Here is a 22355-nt window from a genome sequence, read left to right as displayed (position 1 = left end):
TAGTAAAGACCTTGATTGTCACCTTGTATGGACATCCTGAATGACGTTATGCTCAGCACACGTCTTATTAATATCTGGGGGTTGCTTTACCTTTTTCTAATGCTTAATATTTGATCATTTTTCAAACAGAGAAATGTCTATATTCCTGCTGAACTTATCAGGGAAAAATTTTTTCCAAAGACATAGTAGTTTATCGGTAAAATTTGTTGGGTCTTTTGCATTTCCCTTAGAAAAGGCCCCGCTATGGGCATATCCCCCGTGTCACTCATTGATCTTAACATTTCATTACTAATTTTTCTAGGACCCATGTTTCTCTACTACTGGGGAACAATCTTTAAAATAAAAAATTGCCAATCCAGAAATAGAAAGGGTTAGTCCTCTATTACTTTACCACCATAAAAAACATGGTTGCAATTCTGTTTTAACAGAAGAATAAATGATAAAGGGATATTTCATACTAATAAATTAAATTTGGGTCACCAATGTAAAATAGAAACGTTTCTGATAGTTACAGTCTGGAATATGAAATCCGACAAAAAAAGTACAATTGCTCTGGAAAATGTTTCTTTGTATTTAAAAAGGGAGACTATCATTTTAACATTTCTCTTAACTTTGCTAAAAATAATAAACATGACAGAATGCTTTTCTCCCTTCTAACAGGGATGCCAAATGGAAAAAAATAACTAAAGAGCCACAGTGACCTCTAGTGGAAAGGTGCAGAATGGTTTTGTACACAGTTTGTGGACAAAACCATTCTCTTTCTACAAATAAAATCATAAGAAAATATAGTGTTGTTAGTTCCAGAAAAAGGATTTATTTTCATTCTTGATCCTGATTTCCTTAGTTACTAGAAGTTTCATAGGTTTCTTTAAACTATAATTTATGTAGTTGTTATCATGCTATATGCATAATTTTGCATACTCCAAATTTACTTTTGACATGACAACATGAGCACTTCCCCATGGTATTAACAAACGTCATAAGCATCCTTTTTGATATCCCATACTTAAGAAACTTTAAAGGAACTAAAATTATACTAAAAGAAATGAAAATTTTGCAAAGGAATCTAAATAGGATTAGCAAAGCATTGAAAAATATGGATGGTCCTTGGGCAGCTTAATAAATTCACAGGGATGATGTGTAATCGAAATGTCAATCTACTATCTTCAGCCTGCTAATATGAAAAGGACATTTGAGGGACCCCACAAAAGAAGTGATGCTGGAGGGGTATGATGAGGGTGGTGGAAGGGCACATTCCTGTGAGCACTGCAGGGCAGTGTGCCTGGAACTCAATACTATGACCCACTGCGGAGGTCAGAACAGAGCGAGCATCGCAGCTGTCCAGAAAAGCACTCGGGGAAGCCATCCAGGGTTGGTCAGTTGAAGAGAAAGGAGGAGGTACACTCAAGGTAGAGTGAAAAGTACCCAAAATTACAGAGGCAGGAGCTCAAACAGTTTTTCCCTAAGGATGGAGAGTAGCTTACTCCAGCAGAGGGCTTAGAAGAGAGCACATCTTGTAATGCAGAGAGAGAGGGGCCAAGAGAACAGGTGCGAGCATCACCCACTCCCAGCCCTGCTGCTTTGTCTAGGTGCTTTGTTTTGCTTAATCATCACAGCCTGTCTTAAGATGAGAAAGCTCAGAGGATCAAAGCGGGGGATTCTTGGCCAGTGAATGGAAAAGACAAGATTTGAACCTGATGGGTTGTCCTGTGTGGACTGCATTTTTAGAAAGTGAGATAATCGTATCCTTTGTGATCATGTTTAATCTATTCACTTATTTAGAAAAAGAAAACCTTTTATTGTAGAAATGCGAGAGTGCTCTTGAAGATTCTGCCTCAACAATCACGGTTATAGAATGTGTGGCCTCTGAATCAATTACAATTGCAGTCAATGGCTTTAAATTCTCTCAGACCCCATAAACCACAATTTCCTCTTGTGTGTGGAATTTGTGGAGCCAAAAACCATACAGAGGGTAAGGCTGCACCGGCCCTTGTACAGCTGCAGCAAGGGTGGCCCCTTTCATTCTCTCCCAAAGCAGAGGGATGGAAAAGGTGGAGAGGAAATGAGAGCAGTCACACAGCCACGTGGGGTGGCATTTGGTTATGTGGGACTTGGGCTCAGGCAGCTCCGTGTGCCCATGATGTCCCTATATGGATCAAACTGCCGATTGCCTTATGCCCTTCACATATGTTACCATTTAATATGCGTAACAGCCACACAGGCTCACAGAGTACTGAAAATCTGTGACCAGGCAGCTCAGGCACTCAGAGTCTCATATTCAGGGAGCAGAGTCCAGGACCCACGAAGCCAGCTCACACTAACTCGAGTTCTTTACTTGCACTGCTCAAATATTCAAAGGGAAGTATGTAGGTCACAGCAATACTCTTTCAAAATTCTGTTTTCCTCTCTCCTCTACTTCCCTCATCAACCACAACTTGGCACCTCTCATCTTTCAAAACTCTTCACAAGAACATTACTTTTCCCAATTAAAAGATGTTGCTATGAAGGACTCTGTGAAGAGGATGAAAAGACAACCCAGAACGGGGAGGTGCATCACTGGGAGATAGATCTGCAAAGCACATTTCTGATCAAGGATTTGTATCTCAAATACACAAAGATCTCTTAAAGTTCACTAATAGGGAGACAAACACCCCAATTATATAGTGGACAGAAAGATATGAACAAACACCTCACCAAAAAAAAAAAAAAACGGACAGATGGAAAATAACCATATGAAAAGATGCCCTGTGCATCAAATATCATCAGAGAAATGCAGATGCCAACAACGGCACGCCACTGTACACCGGTAAGAATGGATAAAACCCAGCGCACCAAGTGCTGCCAGGGATGTGGAGCTACAGGAATCTTCCTTCGCTGTGGGAGAGAATGCACTATGGCACAGCTACTGCGGAAGACAATTTGGCACTTCCCGACAAAACTAAACGCTCCTTTACTGCACCGTCCAGCATTATGCTCCTTGGTATTTATGCAATACGTTGAAAACTTGCATTCCTAAAAACCTGCACACAACTGTTTACAGCTACTTTATTCATAACTGACCTTCAATGGGTGAATGGATAAACAAACTGGTGCATTCTTGCAATTGAATATTACTCAGACAAAAAGAGAGAGGAGCTGTCAAGCTTCCAAAAGACACAAAGAAAAGCTAACTACAAATTTCTCAGTGAAAGAAGCCAGTGGAAAAAGGCTGCTTAGTGTCTGACGATCACAATGATACGGCTTTCTGGAATAGGAGAAAGTACAGACACTGTAGAAAAGATCAGTGGTTGCCAAGGGCTGCTAGGTGAGGGGGAGGGACGGTGCGCAGGTGGGTGGGAGGGATGTCTAGAGCAGTGAAACTGTACCGCCTGGTGTCATAACGGTGGATACATGTCGCTATGCACCCGGTAAAATCCATAGAAATTCACAACACAAACAGTATCAATCGTATTCATCAGTTGCAGCAAATGTACCACACGATGCAATTCACAGACTGGGGGAGGGGACAGCGTAGGTGGGAACTCTCTGTAGTTTCTCTTTATTTTTCTATAAACCTATAATTGCTCTAGAAAGTCTATAAATGTTTTTAGAATTTTTTTTCCTCTCCACTTAGAAATGGCCACTGCGGCCACCCCCAGGCTCCCCCAGCTGCCAGTGGCTGCCAGAGCACTCGGAGCGATGTGCTGGAGAGAATCCACCCACGTGGTTTGGGGCCTGCTATCTTTCCTCTTAGCCATGATTTTGTTTGCCTTGGATAATTTCTGTCTTATTCCACATGGGTTGCCGGTGCCACAGTAACACTGTGCGTTGTGTGATGCCAGGTGATCTGAGGAGAGGCCCAGGGCGCAGCCGGCACACTCATTCCCAACAGGGATTCTTCAGGGAGAAGCATCTCAGTGGGAGGCAGCCGACACTGCCCCATGCCTGCCCCATTCTGTCACCGCAAGTGCCACGACTCAGGGGTGACAGGCTGCTCAGTACCTTCCCAGAGGGATGCCTGCAAAGGACATAACTGGTGGGTCCTCAGGTGCCTGGACCTGACCAGGAACCAGGGTCGAGGTCGGCGCACAGAAGAAACGACTTGCCTGCTCAGAGAAATCGTTTCTTTGAATCTGTCTCCTCCTTTGTGTTTTTGTGAACATTTTGCTTCACAAGTGAAACAATGGGTCCAAGTCTCTCTGGACTCCTTGAGTCTACTTCAGAATGTTCTTTTAAGAATAGCCTATTTGGGGAATCTCCAGAAGCAGCCCATTCCAAAGTACGCAGGATTTTCCGAGATGGGACAAAACATGACATAGGTCATTTAACAAACTTCTCAAAGAAATCTCTGTAGAAGACTCTCAAGTAATTACAACTAACCGAGATACAAAACCCCAATAGGATGTAAATTATTGATCTCCTATTGTTAAGTTCAAAAATAACATCTTAGTTGAAGGAACTCAATCTTTGCTTTTAAGAGTTAAATATGCAAATAACTTCCTACCTACACCCTTATTTTCAAGCCTTAATTTTTTCCTAAGATCTGAACACCCTCACTTTTCTTGTCTGGGAATTGTCAGGCTGCCAAATCACTCAGGAGGAAATGTTTACAATGCATATGTTTTTAGTTTATCATTTTGCCATCTGTTCATGGAAAACTGTCAGCACCAACACATACCTACGCTGTCCCTAGTCACCTACTACCTCAGCGGGAAACACAGCAGCAGTTTGGAAAATGCCTGTTAGCCACAGATGACCTTAACACCAAGAAGCTCAGATTGTTGCCCAAGACTCCACTACACAGAGTACGCTAGATTATAGAAGCCAAAACAATGGGTACATTTCAAAGAGATCACTGTATTTCTCACACAACCTCAATTAAAACAAAAATATTAAAATGTGCCACTGGAATATAAAAAGAAAAGAAGACATCTTTTCTATGAGAAATACAGCCATGACTCCATTTTAGAGCAATTTCTATTGATTTACCATCTTTAGCGTGGGTCCAACTCCCTTCATAATTTTCAAATTGTTATGTGGAAGCTTTTCTTTACCTTTACTACTAAAGAGAGGTATTAAATTTACTTAATGTTTCCTGAGTGCCTGTTGTGAGATTATGGCTCATTATATCCTCCTTGTAAACATATGGAGAATTTTACCATCCCCTTAAAATATGGTAACCATATCAGAGAAGCAGTGCTCTCTCTGATAACCCCAATTTAAATTTCTCTAGGTTTTGATCTTTCTTATTATTAAAGATTCATTTATTTTATTATGGATTTGATTTAAATTTCAGCTGAACCTCTCTGAATTCAAAGCTGAGATTGATCTAAATATAGCTGAGCAGGGGCAGTTGTGGGATTGCCGGCCTCGCTGCCAGAAGCAATGAACAAATTGAGAAGAGATGGTTAGTTCTAGGTTTATTGAATTCTGACTGCATGTAAGCAAGTTATTACTTCTCTTACAAATCTCAGAAAAAGTGGAAACATCATACCCTTACAGCATGATTGTTCTTTTCCTGTGCCGCTTCATTCAGCCCAAAATGATGGAGTCCTAATGAGACCCGAGGTGGAGATTTGAACCTCAAACGGATGAGCTTGCTTTGCACGAAGAAAACCTCCCTTGACGGCCCACACTAAGTTTCTCTAAGATGTAGCTTTTTGGTTACCATGGATACCAGGACAGAAGTATGCGAGGATCAGCACAAATCCATAACTGCTAATCACTTCTAGAAAAATCAGCCAGAACTGCGGCCCCTACTGAAAATGATCCACAGCATCATTTTGAATAGAAACAAATGCAACTTTCTCCAACACTGAAGTAAAAGGGCAAAGAGCTGAAGTTCACTGTCACGTTCCAGGCTCTGTTTTGACCACCAGCATCTACATACATGTTCGTGAAAGAAGGAAATGTTGGTCAATACCATGACCATCCTCACTTTCACTTCCAAACACAATTAAAGAAAATGATTGCAAAACCACTTTATTTTCTAATATACTAGGAAATTAAAGCTTTAGGAGATTCTCTTCATAATCAAGCAAAGACCTTCAAAAACCCTCCAGAGTGAAGATGAAGCGGATGATTTCTATGAAGCCACCATCAGAAAATCTAAGCATCACCAAATTAATCCATTTTCTTAAGCCCTGGCCATGAGCTGAGCACGCAAGTTATTAAAGACAATTCAAAACCTGCCATTTTCAAAAATTCTGGCTCTGTGTAGGAGAATGAGTCGGGCACACCCAAACAACTTGAAGCAGCAGAAAACTGTCTGGTCTAGTTGTGTTCTGGAAAAGATGGCACAGCTAAGCCCTGTGGGGATTGAGGAACAGAAAGATCCTTGTGGGATGAAGTAATCAAAGACAGCCCACCTGGACGTGGTGAGCCTTGAGGTGGATTGGATTGGATTTGGATGTAAATAAAAGACAAGGCATCGCGGCCAGAGGGGCTGCTCACTTCCAACAGGGTGCAGCAGGAAGGCCGTGCTATGGAAATGGCATCTGAACAGACCTAAATTATGAGGAGGAGCCACCTGCCAGCAGCAGGCAGAGGGAACAGGAAGAGCACGTGTCCTGGGGAGAAAATAGCTGATTCTCATGTCTGAAGAAGGGAAGAGCAGCAGGGATAGTCTTCCTCTCTACTCTTTATTGTAATTACCATGAGAAATCATTAAATTATTTTAGTTTGGGGCAAGGGCTTCTGGCAAGTGAAATGATATAATTTATATTTCTGAAAGATCATTGTGGTAGCTATGAGAAGAAGGGTTGTAGAGGGAGGGAAGGACAGAAGGAGGGAGGTGGCGGGGAGAGACAAGATACAGGCTGACCGGGAGGTGGAGGTGGTGGTGAGAGCAGGGAAGGGAAGCTGGACCCTCAGGACTGACAGTGATGTAACAGGAGGGAGCAGGGAAAGAGAAGAAATCAAAGAGGACGTCTAAGTTTTCCACTTGAGTAATGTGGAGGGTGGTGAGACCTCTTACTAAAATGGGGAAGACCTAAAATAGATGCATTTTGTCAGGGAAGAGGAAAAATCCAGAGAGATTCTTATTAGAGAAGTCACTTTTGTATGCCTGCCCTGCATCTGTGTCTCCCATAGATAGGTGCTACCTGCAGGCACTTGGTAGCACAGCCTGACTAATGAGGCATTTATTTTTCTCACAAAACAAAAAGAACCCACAGTTCAGGGCTGATAGAGCCACTCAAGGCTCCCTTTCTCTTCCTGCTCACACACCAAAGAAGAAATGGCTTTCATTTCCTCGTTGTCCCGTGATTACATATGCTCCACCTTCAAGTTCTGCTTCATGTTTAAACAAGGAAGAATGTGTGTCTCTATTGAGGCTGAACAATTCCCCCAGATTCACAGACTTTGTTTAGCATCTCCCGGGACCATGGATAGCTGCAAGGGAGTCTGAAAAATACCCTCCCTGACTGTGCACACTGTTACCCCAAATGATGTCAGGCTTCGAGTAGGAAAGTTGGGTATCAGGAAGAGAGCCAGCTGTGTGAACTATTAAAATGATATTCAAGTAGATATTTAAAGTAGACAGTTGGTTATTAGAGTCTCAAGTCTAGGGGAATAGTTAGAGATATAAAAATAGTCATCAGCTTGTAGAGGATATCTAAAGCCACAGGACTGAGTAAAATTAGTCAGGTGAAAAGTGCAGAAAGAGAAAAGAAAGGACTCCAGACCAGGCTTGAAAACTTTGTGACATTCTGAGGTCTCATAGAGGAGGCAGCAAAGAAAGAAAGGAACAGTCAGAAAGGCAGAGGGGACACCAGAAGAATGTGCTCCCCAGTGGTGACAAGTTGAGGCAAGAGGACACAGAAGCAGCCACTGGCGTTAGCAGCGTGGAGTGACCATGATGAGACTAGAATGTGCTGAGGAGTGATGAGAAGATGAGAAAGTGGGGACAAAGTGCAGAAAACGTCTCCAAGGAGCCTGGCTATGTGGGAAACAGAGAGAAAGCAGTGATGGAGGACATGGGACCTTGAGAGAGCACCTGTCAGTTTGCTTGGTTGCATGTTTGGCAAATGGAAAATATTGGGATATGTTTCTCTACTGATGGAAGACCTTGAATTTTGAGCACAGAGGTTAAGACTTAATTTTAGAAACACTGCAAGTTTTTAAGCAAGAAGATGACATGATGAAGCCGGTGTTTTAGAAAGATTCATCGGAAAAGAGCTTCCCATAAATCGTGTAGAATTGGAAAAGTATACATAGCAATGAAAAGTACTGTACGTCACCCAAAGGGAACAAACTAATGCAACAGAAAATGGCCTTAAAGAGGCTCCTGAGGTAAGTCAGCCGTGAGCCTTTTAGTGCCTGCAGAATGGGCCCCAGAAGGAGTGCTCAGAATTGATGCCTCTCCAAATGGCAAAATTTAAACTTAAAGCCTGTCTCTGAGAGACCGTCATAAAAACTCCAAACACTGTAAAATATTGGGGGATAAAATATTGAAGGCATCACTAAAATCTGCTAAATATTAAATAGATGAATGTGTTGGCTCAGCACTTATTTTTATTCTTATAATTTATAGAGCTGTGTAAATATATATGGTTCTTTACAGAACGTAAAGCACAGAAGACAGAATTCCTGTCCTGTGAAGTTTAAAGTCTCATGCAGATATAAACTAAAACACTGGATGGCAAGCCCTGAAAGACTTTTGCAGACAAAGAGATTAGAGAATGTCCAAGCACTGCCACACAACAGGTCAGTGGTGGACACATCCCACCTGCCCTTCAACCCCAACAAAAACCCTGGCGGGCAGGGACTGTGGTTAATTAACCTTTCTTTCCTCTTTTATCTCTCTCTCCTTTTTTTTTTTTTGTATTTTATTTTAGAGACAGGGTCTGGCTCTGTCACCCAGGCTGGAGTGCAATGGTGCAACCAGGAACTCAGAGTTGCTGCTATTACATGCATGAACCCCCATGCCTAGCTCTTACCAATTTTTTTATGTGTTGCACATACATTTTGAAATATTTGGAAATGAAATGTGTATATTTTCATTTCTATTCTCTGATCCTTCTCTAATAACAATTAGAACTTGTTAAAATTTTAAAAAAAAAAACCTCAAATCACAGAATCATGAAAATTAAAAGGCTGAGAGGCATAGCAACCAAGCAGCCAGCAAGGTGAAGTGATTCACCCAAGGTCACTCTAGTAAGCAGCAGGGCTGGGGTTCCAATGTGAGAATCTAGCACACGGTCTGAGAGTTTTCCCCTCCCATCTCCGTCACAAAGAAGCCAATCAACTCACAGAAGATCCATTTGTTTATTTTCCTATGGATTTTCATGAAAATCATGGTACTCACTTATGCTGTTTCCCTGAAATTCATCTGACTAATGCTGCTTTTCAACCCAAAACATCAGCGAGGGAGAGCAGGGCTCTTTTCTGAGCTCTAAATCCCATGTTCCCAGAGCTCAGAGTCACAGACGGGCCCTAACTGACACTGAGCCACAACTGACAAAAGACTCTTCTTTTTCCTGATTTCATTGTTTAAATGTTTTCACCTACAAATTCAGTACCTACTCTCAGCAGTCGCATTGAAATCAACCTAAAAAGGTAAAAGACAGCTTGCCATTTGTGAGGTCTGGGTGCCTAGAACAGCAGCCTACAGAAGCCGGCAGACGATATGGGGTAGATTAATTGACTGTGAAATTACAGTTTAGGCAACAAAGTTTTCTTAAAGTGTTAGGAATGTAGAGAAGCATGTAAACACACTGATTTTCATTATTTGTTGAAGTAAAACAGTTTGCCTTTCCTCCTTGCCTTTCTTTCTCTCTTTCTCTTTATAAATGTCTCACAAGTGCTTGCTCTGAGATCATTTGTAAAGCTTTCCTAAACACCACTCCCTGAAAAGGGAGATTTATTCATAGAAGTGCTGAATGATTCTTCACTAAAGCAATCTGCAGTGGTTTTCCACGGCTGTTAAAAACTAATAAAGCATCATACAAATCAAAGGCATTATATTAATGTTATTATGATAAATAAGAAAGGTGAGCGGTCATAATTGTTAGGCAGCTTAGTGATAGCCCAGCACTTCACAATTGCAAAGGACAATGGAGAACATGAATCCAGCCCACTTATTTGAAAAATGGTAAAAAGGAGGACTAAACAGGGAAAGCAGTTTGTTCAGAGTCCTGCATCTAGTTACAGAGGCTGAAACAATGTCAGAAGGAAGTTCTCTTCCAAGTCCCTGGATCTACCAACAAAGCACACCTGCAGGGTCCTTTGGTCTTCCCTGAGATGACTGAAGGTGTCCAGGACTAAAGCTAAGTTCCAAGAAAGGTCAGTCATAAGATCCAGGTTCTCCAAAGCGAAAGCCAGGGGAGATGAGGGATTATTTTGGAAGAGCGACACTATTAGAATTTTTATTCCATAGCATTTAGCTATGATTGCAGCAATATAAACAAGAGAAATTCGCTCAATCAGATACAAAAAAACTCCCTCAATTATCAAAATATTTCATTTTTTCCACTTCATTGGAATCCAGTGGCATGCCTAATTTGGCTTCTCTATTACCAAGCATCACACTGGCTTCCTAAATGATGGTCATTTACTAGGGTACCAATAGAATGATTGTACACAGTCCATCTGATGAACACTCCATTAGCTATTGGCTTTAATATGACCTGCTGCCTCTTTTGTTATCCAACAAAGAATAGAGCATGCCAAAAATTTTAGCAAGACATGAAGAATCTTCTGTATTCAGAATAAAAGAATTTGTTGCAAATTTCAAGTTTGTCTATAAAATGTTTCCCAAAAAATTTAAGTTTCTCAAAATATGTCCAATTCTATGGAGTCTAGTTACAGATAAGATGATGGGGCTGGTACACAGGTAACATCATGAAGCTGTGGACATGTGATTTCCAATACGAGTGGATGAACGCTGATTAAGAAAGCTAGAAGCTGGTGAAGCTTGGGGAGAGAGACATGATCAGGGGAGTAGGAGGTGGAAGGTAGAGTCCATTTCCTACCTGCCCACCTGCTTCATACAATGGACAGTGTAAGTGTGGAACACACAGGTATCTATCCACTTTGCATAAAATCTCTATTTGTAGAGTTAAATCTTCATTCCAAAGACATTCCATCTACGATTCCAACCATTAACAAGCTTCTCTGGGCTTTCATTACTGTGTACACCCTCAGGAAGCTACTACAGATGAGGATGGCCCAAAGGCAGGGCAGTAGCAGCAGCGATGGTGAGAATGATAGGTGTGGAAACACATCTACAGAGTATATCAATAAGACTGTGGGTAAATTGGATGTAGGCTATTAAAAGAAAGGAGACAAAGTCCCCAAAGTTTTGAACCTAACAGCTGGCTCTCGAGGCAGAAGCCTAAGAGAGAAGCAAGGTTGGAACGGATGATGGGAAGTTCAGTGTGGTACATTGAAGTTTGAGTTGCTTCTCAGACACTCAAATGAAGTTATGGGGTATAAAGATCTGGATGTACAGGTCTAGAATTGGGGGAAGAGAGCCAGAGTAGAGGTGAAAATGTCGGTCTTTAACATGAAGCTTCTCCACTTGCTGATCCAGTTTTCAGGAGGTATCTTCACATCCAGAACTTGACTGTTCCTTCACGCCCTTAACTTCAGTTGATGGGGATCCTCCTCCTGTAGAATTTTTGTTTGTTTGTTTGTTTTAGAGACAGAGTCACCCTCAGTAGAGTACCATAGCATCACAGCTCACAGCAACCTCCAACTCTTGGACTTAGGCTATTCTCTTGCCTCAGCCTGCCAAGTATCTGGGACTACAGGCGCCCACCACAATGCCTGGCTATTTTTTTGTTGCAGTTTGGCTGGGGCCAGGTTCAAACCCACCCACCCTTGATATATGGGGCCAGTGCACTACCCACTGAGCCATAGGCACCTCCTGTAGAATTTAGTCATTCAGGCTTGGCGCCCATAGCACAGTGGCATTGGCCACATACACTGAGGCTGGTGGGTTCGAACCCAGCCCGGGCCAACTAAACAACAATGATAACTGCAACAAAAAAATAGCCAGGCATGGTGGCAGGCACCTGTAGTCCCAGCTACTTGGGAAGCTGAGGCAAGAGAATCACTTAAGCCCAAGAGTTTGAAGTTGCTGTGACCTATGACGCCATAGCACTCTACCGAGGGTGACATAGTGAGACTCTTTCTCAAAAAAAAACAAGAACTTAGTCATTCAATGTTTGTCCTCATGCAGAAATGTCTTAATGAGTAACTTGAAAGGGAAATTTTCATTCCTTTTCTAATATTTCTAGTACCAGAGCTTTTAAGTTTTTCTCTATTAGTCACTGAAGAACTTTGAAGGATACTTCTCAAGAAGAAAATTAAGTGAGAAATTATCTAGTAGAATTACTACAGAAATTAATCTGTGACTCTCCTCACAGTAGTTTGGTGATATATTCTCAACATTTCGTTACTATGCTATTGAAGACTGTTGGGTACAGGACAGAAATGGGGTGATAGTCCACAGAAAGGAGGGGAGCCCAGTCTGGGGACCAAGGAGGAGTTTGTTAAAAAGAAAAAGAACAGAAATGCCTCCCAGTTCCAGGCATTTTTATCACACTTCTGGGTATAGCCAGAATGTGGGTGTGGGTGGTGACGAGAAGGACTACCCCTTACAGAGAGACCACTGCTGTGCAAGCCAGGGTGGAAAGTCCTTGTTCCATGACATTCCAGGAGCACCTGTTGTGCAACACTCCAGAATGTGGGGCTCAGCCATTGTTCTGGGATTTGATTTTGGCCCAGTCCTCTAAATGGATGCCTCACTAAAATGATCGTGCTTATGCTAAGGGAGTATCTAAGGTGTGATGATCCCTCCCTCACAAAAGCACGGTCATTTCTTGCATAGCTGTTAAAGGCTGTCTGTAGACTGTTTCCTCAGTATGAGACAATATGCTTCTTGACTAGTTTCTAAAACTTCAGGAGGTATTATAGTCACAGTGGAACTTTAAAATCTAAGAAGACTTTCCCTGATCACCTCAGCCACACATATGTCTCCTTTAGGGATTTGGTAATCCAGAAATCATTCAACCTCTTTTTTTAGCCTCTCTTCCAAAAGCCACCTTAAATCCATAAGAGACTAAATTGTAAGGAAGATAAACTCTTCACATCAGACTAAGATATTCTTTTCTTTTTTTAAGACAGAATCTCATTTCATCACCCTCAGTAGAGCACTGTGGCATCACAGCTCACAGCAACCCCAAACTCATAGGCTCAAGAAATCCTCTTGCCTTTGCCTCCCAAGTAGCTGGGACTACAAGCACAGGCCACAAATGCCTGGCTATTTTTCTGTTGCAGTTGTCATTGCTGTTTAACTGGCCCAGACTGAGTTTGAACCCACGACCCTTGGTGTATGTGGCTGGTGCCTTAACCACTGTGTTACTGGCACCAAGCCCAGACTGATATTCTCAAGGAATCAATAAACCACTCGTAGAACTACCAGCCACTATCTACTGACTTCTGCAACTTCCTAAGTTGAGCATGTCTCCTACTGACCAAGCCACACAGTCCAGGGAATGGTGTACTGCACAAGGGCAGGGGGCATGGAGTCAGAAGATGTCTGTTCTGGCCACACTAAAGTCTCTTGCTCACTTTATGACAATGACAGTTGCAAGTTACCAGGCCTCTCAGTTTCTCCACACTGAAAACAGATGCCATCTGTCTAACAAAGAAGTTGTGAGACTTCTAAATGTCTAAAACCAAAGGAATCAACTTTTACCAACCTCTCTCCATCCAAATGAGTATCCCGAATCTTCTTCTATATTTCAATTCCTAATTAAAAATGTAAGAAGGTACACTCAAATGGATGTCTTTCTTACCAACCTGATCTCCAAAACACCATTACGTAAGTAAGATGTATATTTCTCCCTTGCCCTTATTTTTTACTTAGGACTTCAAAATTACCTCTAGAGCAGAGGTTGGCAAACTTTTTGTCTGTAAAGGGTCAAGGAAGTAAATATTTTAGACTTTGTGAGCCATAAAGTCCCTGTGTCACAACTACTCTACTTTGTCATTAAACCCAAAAGCAGCCATAGATTATATGAAAGTAACTGAGAGTGTCTGTGTTTCAATAAAATATTATTTATGAAAACTGGTGAAAGACTGGCCAAGGCCCATAGGCTATAGTATGTGGCCCCCTGTCTAATGCTCAGGCCTAAGCCTTATTCCTTACTTCTACAAATATAAAACTCAAAGGCTTCAGAAAACATATACTGAACTCACTCTTTAGTTTATAAATTCTGAATAAATTAAAATTCTGAGGTAAGACTCTCAAATAAGGAACACTAGTATAGTCATACATAATAAATATAATAGTTCTACCAAAAGGTATTCAATAGATCAAATGTGTGTGTGTGCATGAGCGTGCGTGATGCTTTGTACTAGCAAAAAACTTCGGGAATCTACCTACACACTACAATTTTCATAAACATGAAAATTATTTCAGTTATAAAATACAATATTATTAGCTTGTAAGCAGAGATGTCAGGGACAATATTTAGAGATTATAAAACATATATTCACATCTTAGTAACCCATTGATAAGGACTTGAAACTCCAGTGAGTACTTTCCATTATAATCCTAAAATTCCTAGAATATAAAAATCACAGGAGTGGAGCAGGGGCTCAAAGTATCTCTGTGAGTCTGTGATTCTTGAATGTGCTGTTCTAACTCTTCCCTCCTGAAACGCTACCTACATACCAATGCTAACTCATTTGGACGGTGGTAGCAGTCTCCAAGAAGGCCTCTGATGAAGCCCATCTCATTGTACCAAGTTAGTCTGTGTGACCAACTAAATAAAGCATAAATCATGAGGTGCACCTTCTGAAATTAGATGACAAAAGATGCTGCAGTTTCCACTGTGATTGCTGTGTCTTGGATCACTCACTAGCATGCACCGCTGCTGAGTCGTGGCCTTACCTGTGAAGGGACCTACATGGTGAGGAACTGAATCCTCCTGACGGAGCTTGGAAGTGGATCCTCCAGCCCCTGAGAAGACTGCAGGCTGGTCTACAGCTTGACCACAATCACATGAGAGACCTAGACCAAGAAGGAGCCAGCTACTCCTGGATGCATAACCCTTAGAAACTATGTGAGAAAATAAATATTTGTTGCTTTAATATGCTAAGTATCATGGTAGTTAGTAATGTAGCAATAGGTCCTTAAAAAGAGATTAACAAATGTCTAATATGCAGATTGGTTTGCATGAAAACAGAGTGTAACCATTTGTAATCAATATAGAAAAGATATTCAAAAGCAGACAAGAAATAAAATATTTTCAGCTGTTGTAGCTAGATCCTGAAATACAGTTTACATGGATGGCAGCCAGCCATTAACTGTGAATGGAGCTCAGCCAAAATCTGGGGCAATTCTTCCTGCAGAGGCCAGGTCCTGACCCTGAAACTCCAGCATCTTTCTTCCACCTGTGCAAATGTGCAGGTTTTATTCATGTTTCATGGCCCTGGACTATGCTTATTCTATCCTAAAACTTTTTCAGACCACTTCAGCACCATCTCTTCCTTTTCTCAACATCTTTTGCACTGAACTCTATACCACAGAATTATTTTAACCCTCCTAAGCATCTTGAGAATGGAAACCACACTTTTACATGCATATAATTTATAAGTTCTCCACAGTTCACTCATGCCCACCCTACATGCATAGAATTCATAAGAGTTCTCTATACTTCACTTTATCGCCACCCTTCTTACCTGATACTGTTCATTCACTAGCACCAGGACCCTGTGACCATTTTCCATGACATGTTCTATGCCAGATAGCATATGGGAAAGGCATGAAAAATCCTCAACCTCTTAGAATATCTCCCTAGATTCTGGGCTCGGGGCTGGAAACTATAATTCCCAGACTCCCTTGCAGCTATAATGCACTTGTGTGAAATCTGGAAGGTGGAAAAGAGATGGAGTCCTTATTCTTTGATTTGGGACTCGGGAGAAACAGGCTCCAGATGAGCATTGGCAGAAGCCTGCCATCTTCAAGACTGTCAGGAAGTTACAAAGGAAGGGATGATGAGTGTAGCAACAGTATTCTGACCTCAGGACACAGCTCAGACATGTGAACCTAAAAGCTCCAGAGGCCTTCCCCTCATCTCCCCTCCAGCCCTTCTAGTGGCTTTGGTAGCACCTAATTCCTTGTAGTAAATCCCTTTCAGAGTAAAATGCTCCATTAGTTTCTGTGGCCAAAATTGAGCCCTAACTGGTGGCATCTGTATCACACAGCTTTTTATTAAGCTTATATTGATGACCTGGTAATTTTTTTTTTAATTTCATTCATTCATTTACTCAACACTTGATGGACATTTGCTTAGTGAATAAATAAGTGGAGATAAAAGGAGGTCTCAGAGGAAAGATAATGATTTCAGGTTTTGATATTATACTGGTAGGTTCTCCAAGTTGGAAATAACCAACAGACTGTGGAATGTAAGATCTGCAGTTAAGAACAGTCCAGACCTTCATTTAATAGTCTGAATGGTGTTGCCAAAATGTCAGGTAAAAGGGCTTAGCTCTCCCTGTTAGCTGATTACTTTAACTGGGTCTGAATCAAAAGCTAACGTACTTACTACTTTGATAAGTAGAAGCACTGGAAAAGGAGGAAGAGGAGAACGTGAGGGTTAATCCTAACTTTTTCCGATATAATTTGCTTGAGACAAACTGTAGCTTTATTAGCATAAAACCATCCACATTTCAGTAACTAACGCAGTGCTTTGAGGCCCAATTTAAGGGTAGAATTATTTTCCATGCCTCTGCTTGCAACAGCAAAATTCAGGAAGGAAAAATGATGGCATTTATAGAACTCCTTAAGACAGGGCTTTTAAGAACCTGGGCTGTTCAAATCATCCCAGCAAAGCCCTCTAAACTTCTAGAAAATGATCACTGATTAAATATTTAATGTTAATCAAAGCTAGCATATTAGTTTTCAATCACATTTATGATAGAATGGAATTATATTTTTAAGTGTTATGTGTGTACTTGATACTACATTAGAACCTCAACTATAATCAAAGTATATGGTACATTTATGGCCATTTTTACAGCATTTGGATCACAACTCTATTATTTTAAATGATCATGTTTACGGTAGCTATAGCTTCAACATATTGTTAACAGTGTTTGAAATGCTGTGGTGCCCGGAGCTGAATATGAGGCTCATACATTCAGCTCATGCTCAGCCCTGAGCACAACACGCTCTCTCTATGTGAACATGACCTGTTTCATACACTGTGACACACTGCACACACACGCAGGCATTCCCTCCACTGTCCATTCCCTCCAGGACTTGGACTAGGCGTGGGCACAAATAGGGTGTCTAATATTTTCCTGTCACTTAACTAAATGCTTCCATGTATGTGCTTTAGTAAAAACATTCTGTACCCGAAAAACTAGTGGTTTTTTTGACTTGACAAGCTCTTCTATTTCCTTCCTGACCTCAAGGACAGTCCATGATAAACTACAGGAAACTAAAATCATGACTCTGATAGATCTATTAAAGTGGCTTCCGCAGCAAGTCTCCTCTTCCCTCCAACTGTCTCTATTCTCATTGAAACTTGTAAATGGCTCTCTGAGCTCAGGGGCCTCATCACCTCAGGGTTACCTTCCTCTATCATCTAGCCATTCACTCAGCCTTCAGGCTCTAAGAACCCACTGGGCCAAGCCCTGAGAAGGCAGTGGAACATGTGGGTAAGAGAACAGGCTTTGAAGCCAGACATACCCTGGTTCTACCTGTTACTATCTGTATGGCCTTGAATAAGTTGCCTAACCTCTCTGGGCCTCAGATTCCTCATTGATACGATGGAGATTAAGTTAGTATCTACCCCACAAGGATATTTTAACAATCAGGACATTAATATAATTCTTTTAGGAGAGTATTCAGCATAATAGTGTTGGGATAGGTTGGGGACTAATCTTTCCCTCAGGTTTACTATACCGGGACTGTGTATTTACCTACATGCTACAATTTCCACTTTTGTTCAATTACAAAATGCTATTAGCTTGTAAGTACATAGGTCAGAAACAATATTTAGAGATTAGGAAACATATTCAGTAACCCACCGGCAAGGGCTCGAAACACCAGTGAGTACTTTCAATTATACTCCTGAAATTCCTAGAAGATCAGAATCACAGGACTAGAACAGGGTGTCAGAGACCCTCTATAAGTCTTTGATTCTGGAATAAGCATATGTCACAATCACAGCCTAGTACGGAAAGTAGACAATCAGTCATCACAGCACATGTGTTGTTGTTACAAGGGGAAGCATAGACAGAACAAGATGTTTAGATTAGACAGATGCTCTAGGTAGGCTTCTTGCAGGGGCCAATATTTGAGCCAAGCTCTGACAAAAAGGGTGGGCAAAGACATTCCAGCCAGAGGCAGCAACATTGAGAAGGCCTGGGGGAGGATGGCTGGAAAGGGCCAGAAGGTAGACCAAAGGTTGAGTGCGGCTGAAGGAGGAGCTGAGGCTGGAGGGGCTGACAGGGCAGATGTGGACAGGCCGTGCATGCCAACACAAGGCATGGAAACTGTACAGTGAAGTCAGAGGTGCCACGGACTAATTTCCATCTTACCAGCATCGTTATGGCCTTAAGGCCATAAAATGTGTCAGGCAGCTCCAAATTTTAAGATCCACAGAGATGAATAGGAGACCACCACCCTGGCCACTCTCTCATTATCTGTTGTCATCACACCCTTATTTGTTCTAAGTCAGCCTTCGTGCCCTTAATGAAGCTGAATCAAAATAATAACTTTGAAATTAGACATAGAATCTAGATTGCATCATGTATGCTTTATTGAAAGAGAACTGGAGGCCACGTGTAGTTGAACAACTCTACTAGAAAATCGGTAACGTGGCAGTCTCCATTGTTCTAAAAAATTTCCATTCATTCGTGAGGTGAATCTGCCCAAAGATACAGATGAGGATCATAATTCTATTTTTACTTCCTATTCTTCCCAAGTGAAAACAGGTTAATTATATTTCAGACGTAACCTTTTCCTGCCTTTAGATTGGTAACGGTGTCAAATAATTTCATAATGGGTAATAAAACTCCCATTAGTGTTATGAATTATATTAGTATGAATCTTTTCCAAAGTCTTAAAATGTTTCAGCTGATATTTTAACTGTCTTAAAATGATGTTATAATGTTCCTTTTTAAAAATTCCCTCATGGTGCAATCTCAGCTCACCCAAAATCACTGATCTTAACCACTGTGCCATGTTGGCTTAAGTTCTCCTCTCTCTTGTATAAAGCATTTAGTAATTCTAAATCTAATACCCTTACTACTTCTGTTCCTGTATATTTTTTTCCCAAAATAGTCATTAAGAAGGTACAAGTGTTTTTGTTACATAGATACCTCTTATAATGCTTAAGCCGGGGCCTTGGTGAGCCCATTGTCAGAATCATGTTCATTTTACCCAATACACGAGTTTTTATCCCATGCCCACTCTCCTGCCCTTCCCCCTTCTTGGTTTCTCAAGTCCTCTACCTCGTTTTGTGCCCATGTGTGAGCTCCCACTTATTAGTGAGAACATATGATCCTGAGATACTTTACTTGGGACAATGGTCTCCAGCTCACTCCACGTTGCCACAAATGACATTATTTAATTCTTTCTATAGCTGAGTAGTCAGTCCTACATGATATACATATATGCCACATTTTCTTTATCCACTGGTGAACAAGGAGGATTCCACACCTTTGCAATTATGAGTTGTGCTGCAATAACATTTGAACACAGTGTCCTTTTGTTTAAATGACTTCATTTCCTTTGTGTAGATACCCAGCAGAGGAATTGCTGGATGGAATGGGAGGTCTACATTAATTTCCTCAAGGCATCTCTACTCTTTTTCCCCTTGAGGTTGCACTAACTTGTGGTCCCATCAACAGTGTATTAGCATTCCTTTCTCTCTACATCCACGCCAGCATCTACTGTTTTTTTCACTTTTTAACAACTGCCATTCTGATAGAGGTAAGGTGGTATCTCATTATAGTTTTAATTTACACTTCCCTCATAATTGGTGATGTTGAGCATCTATCTTGCTTTGAAAAGCTTCTGTTCAGGTCTCACGCACACTTTCTGATGGGGTTATTTATTTTTCTTTTGCTGATTTGAGTTTTTTATAGATTCTGGATATCAGTCCCTTGTCAGATATATAGTCTGCAAATATTTTCTCCCATTCTGTAGGCTGTCTATTCACTGTTTTGAGTGTTCCCTTTGTTGTTCAGAGTCTATTCCAAAACAGATCCTTACATTACAAAAACAAGACCTAATTGTTCCAGGAGGCTCCCTCTGACTTAGAACACTCTATGAGTTCCTTCTAGGATAGTGAATTTCAGGTACAGAAACTGCATGCAGATGAAGAGTGCTCAAATGTCCTTTCCTGTGTGGTTGTTTCTGGGCTTCCACCACAACTGCCACCTGTCACTATAAGCTATTCTTTCTTAACAAAAGGTTGCCCTACCCAACTGCTCTGCTTATAGGTTCCCTGCTTCCTTATGAATGTCACCATGAATTGTTTGAATTATTCTGAAATATCTCTTTCACATTCAAATGAATAGCTTTGCAAAATATTTCCTTGAGAAGTAAAAAATTCAGTTAACCCTGCATTTAATCCTTCCAAGTAAAAAAAGTATTACACTTTTTATTAATGTCATAGAATTGATATGCTGTACATTGACAAAGACTCTTTGCTTGACCAAACTTTAGTCACTGCCTTCTAGAATCTAGTTTTGGCAAGAGTCCCACTAAATCAGTTTAGTAAGAACTCCTCACCCTGAATATCTGGCACCTCTCATATCTAATCAGATTCCTCATCCTCTCCCATCCCCCAGGTAATGTCTGATCACCTTGGCCTATCTTTAGCCACAATCCCCCTTACACCTGGTGTTACCTCTAAGTAATTTTTTATCCACCAGCACCCACCCTGTTCCTTGGCTATAAATTCCCATTTTTCAATGCTATATTCAGCCTCTGTCCCCCAATTCCAAAATCTCATTACTATGATCCCTTTACTAATCATAACGGTCCCAAACAAAATCTGCCTTACTGTGGTTTAATGAGTACTATCAAATAGTTTTTTTCTTAAGCAAGAAGCAAAGTTTTCTGACCTATAATAGATTTTATTAGTTTTTTTTCATTTATTATCTCACATTTTCCATGGATCACAAGCCTGGGCATAGCTTTAATGGAATCCTCTCCTCAGGATCTAACAAGGCTGCCATCAAAGTGCCCACCGGGCTGCATACTCATCTGAGGGTCCAGCTGGGGAAACAATCTTCCTCTGAGCTTACATAGGTTGTTGGTACAATTCATTTCCTTGCATCTGTATGACTAAGGGCCCTGATTTCATCATGTATATCAGCTGGCAGCCACCCTGCAGGAGCAAGAGGCCAGCCCCGGTTCCCTGCCACATGACCCTCGTACTAAGCAGTTCACATCATGGATTTTGCTTCTTCAAGGCCAGGGTGAGAATCTTTTCCTCTATTCTACTTAGACTGTGTTTTACATAGCAAAAGATAATCACAGGAGTGACAGCCCCTCACCTTTGCCATATTCTATTTATTAGAAGAAAGTGGTACATTTCACCTACACTCAAGGCGAGGGGATTATGCAAGGCTGTGATCCCCTGGGGCTCACCTTAGAGCCTCCTGACACTGGGGTGCTTAACTATGACTTTCTTCCACGGACTGTATCCTACCTTTTCATCCAAAAAGAGATCAAGTTAAAATAATCTTTCTACAATCTTACTCATTGTTTAGGGATTTTACTACTGGAAAGTCATTAAAATGGCACCTGAAACAAAACTATTTTAGAAGAAAAAAATTACTCTAATTACTACACAGCAGAGGCTTTTTAAAAAATGTAATTGCATGGCTTTGGCACTTTCCAGAAGAATAAACAGGATTTTCAGGGTAGGAGAGCACCTACCATGCCTCTCACTTATCTTACTTAAGTCAGGCTGGTACCAATTAGCTCAAGAACCCACCGTGCCTCTCTGAGTGTGTCCTAAAGTTCTACTCCATTAGCATGCCTGCGCTTTCTGAATAAATCTGCTTGGAGGACATTCTTGAAGGGGTTAAGCCTGGGTGTGGAAACAGCACAGTCCTTTATCAAGAAATCTCTTTCAAGATTCTCTTGGTTAGATTCAACCATGGTCCACGGTAGAAAAAAAAGGAATTTCTTCTTCAGGATATCATTTTCCAGCATAAGAAACCTATACATTTCTTAGAAATATTTGGCAAGTTGGCAATAGAGTATGTGATAATTTCTGCTCTGCAATGTGCCTTCACTGGAACCCTTAAGGATTTTTCCTATCACAACTGAAAGCTATAAATAGAGCGTAGTATTTATCCTGAGGAGTTCTGGCTTAGCCAAATGTGATTCA

The sequence above is a fragment of the Otolemur garnettii genome, unplaced genomic scaffold (assembly GCF_000181295.1).
Source record: "Otolemur garnettii isolate 467f Iridium unplaced genomic scaffold, OtoGar3 scaffold00043, whole genome shotgun sequence".
Classification (NCBI taxonomy): Eukaryota; Metazoa; Chordata; class Mammalia; order Primates; family Galagidae; genus Otolemur; species Otolemur garnettii.
The sequence above is the reverse complement of the archived record's forward strand: the minus strand, read 5'-3'. Positions refer to the sequence as shown.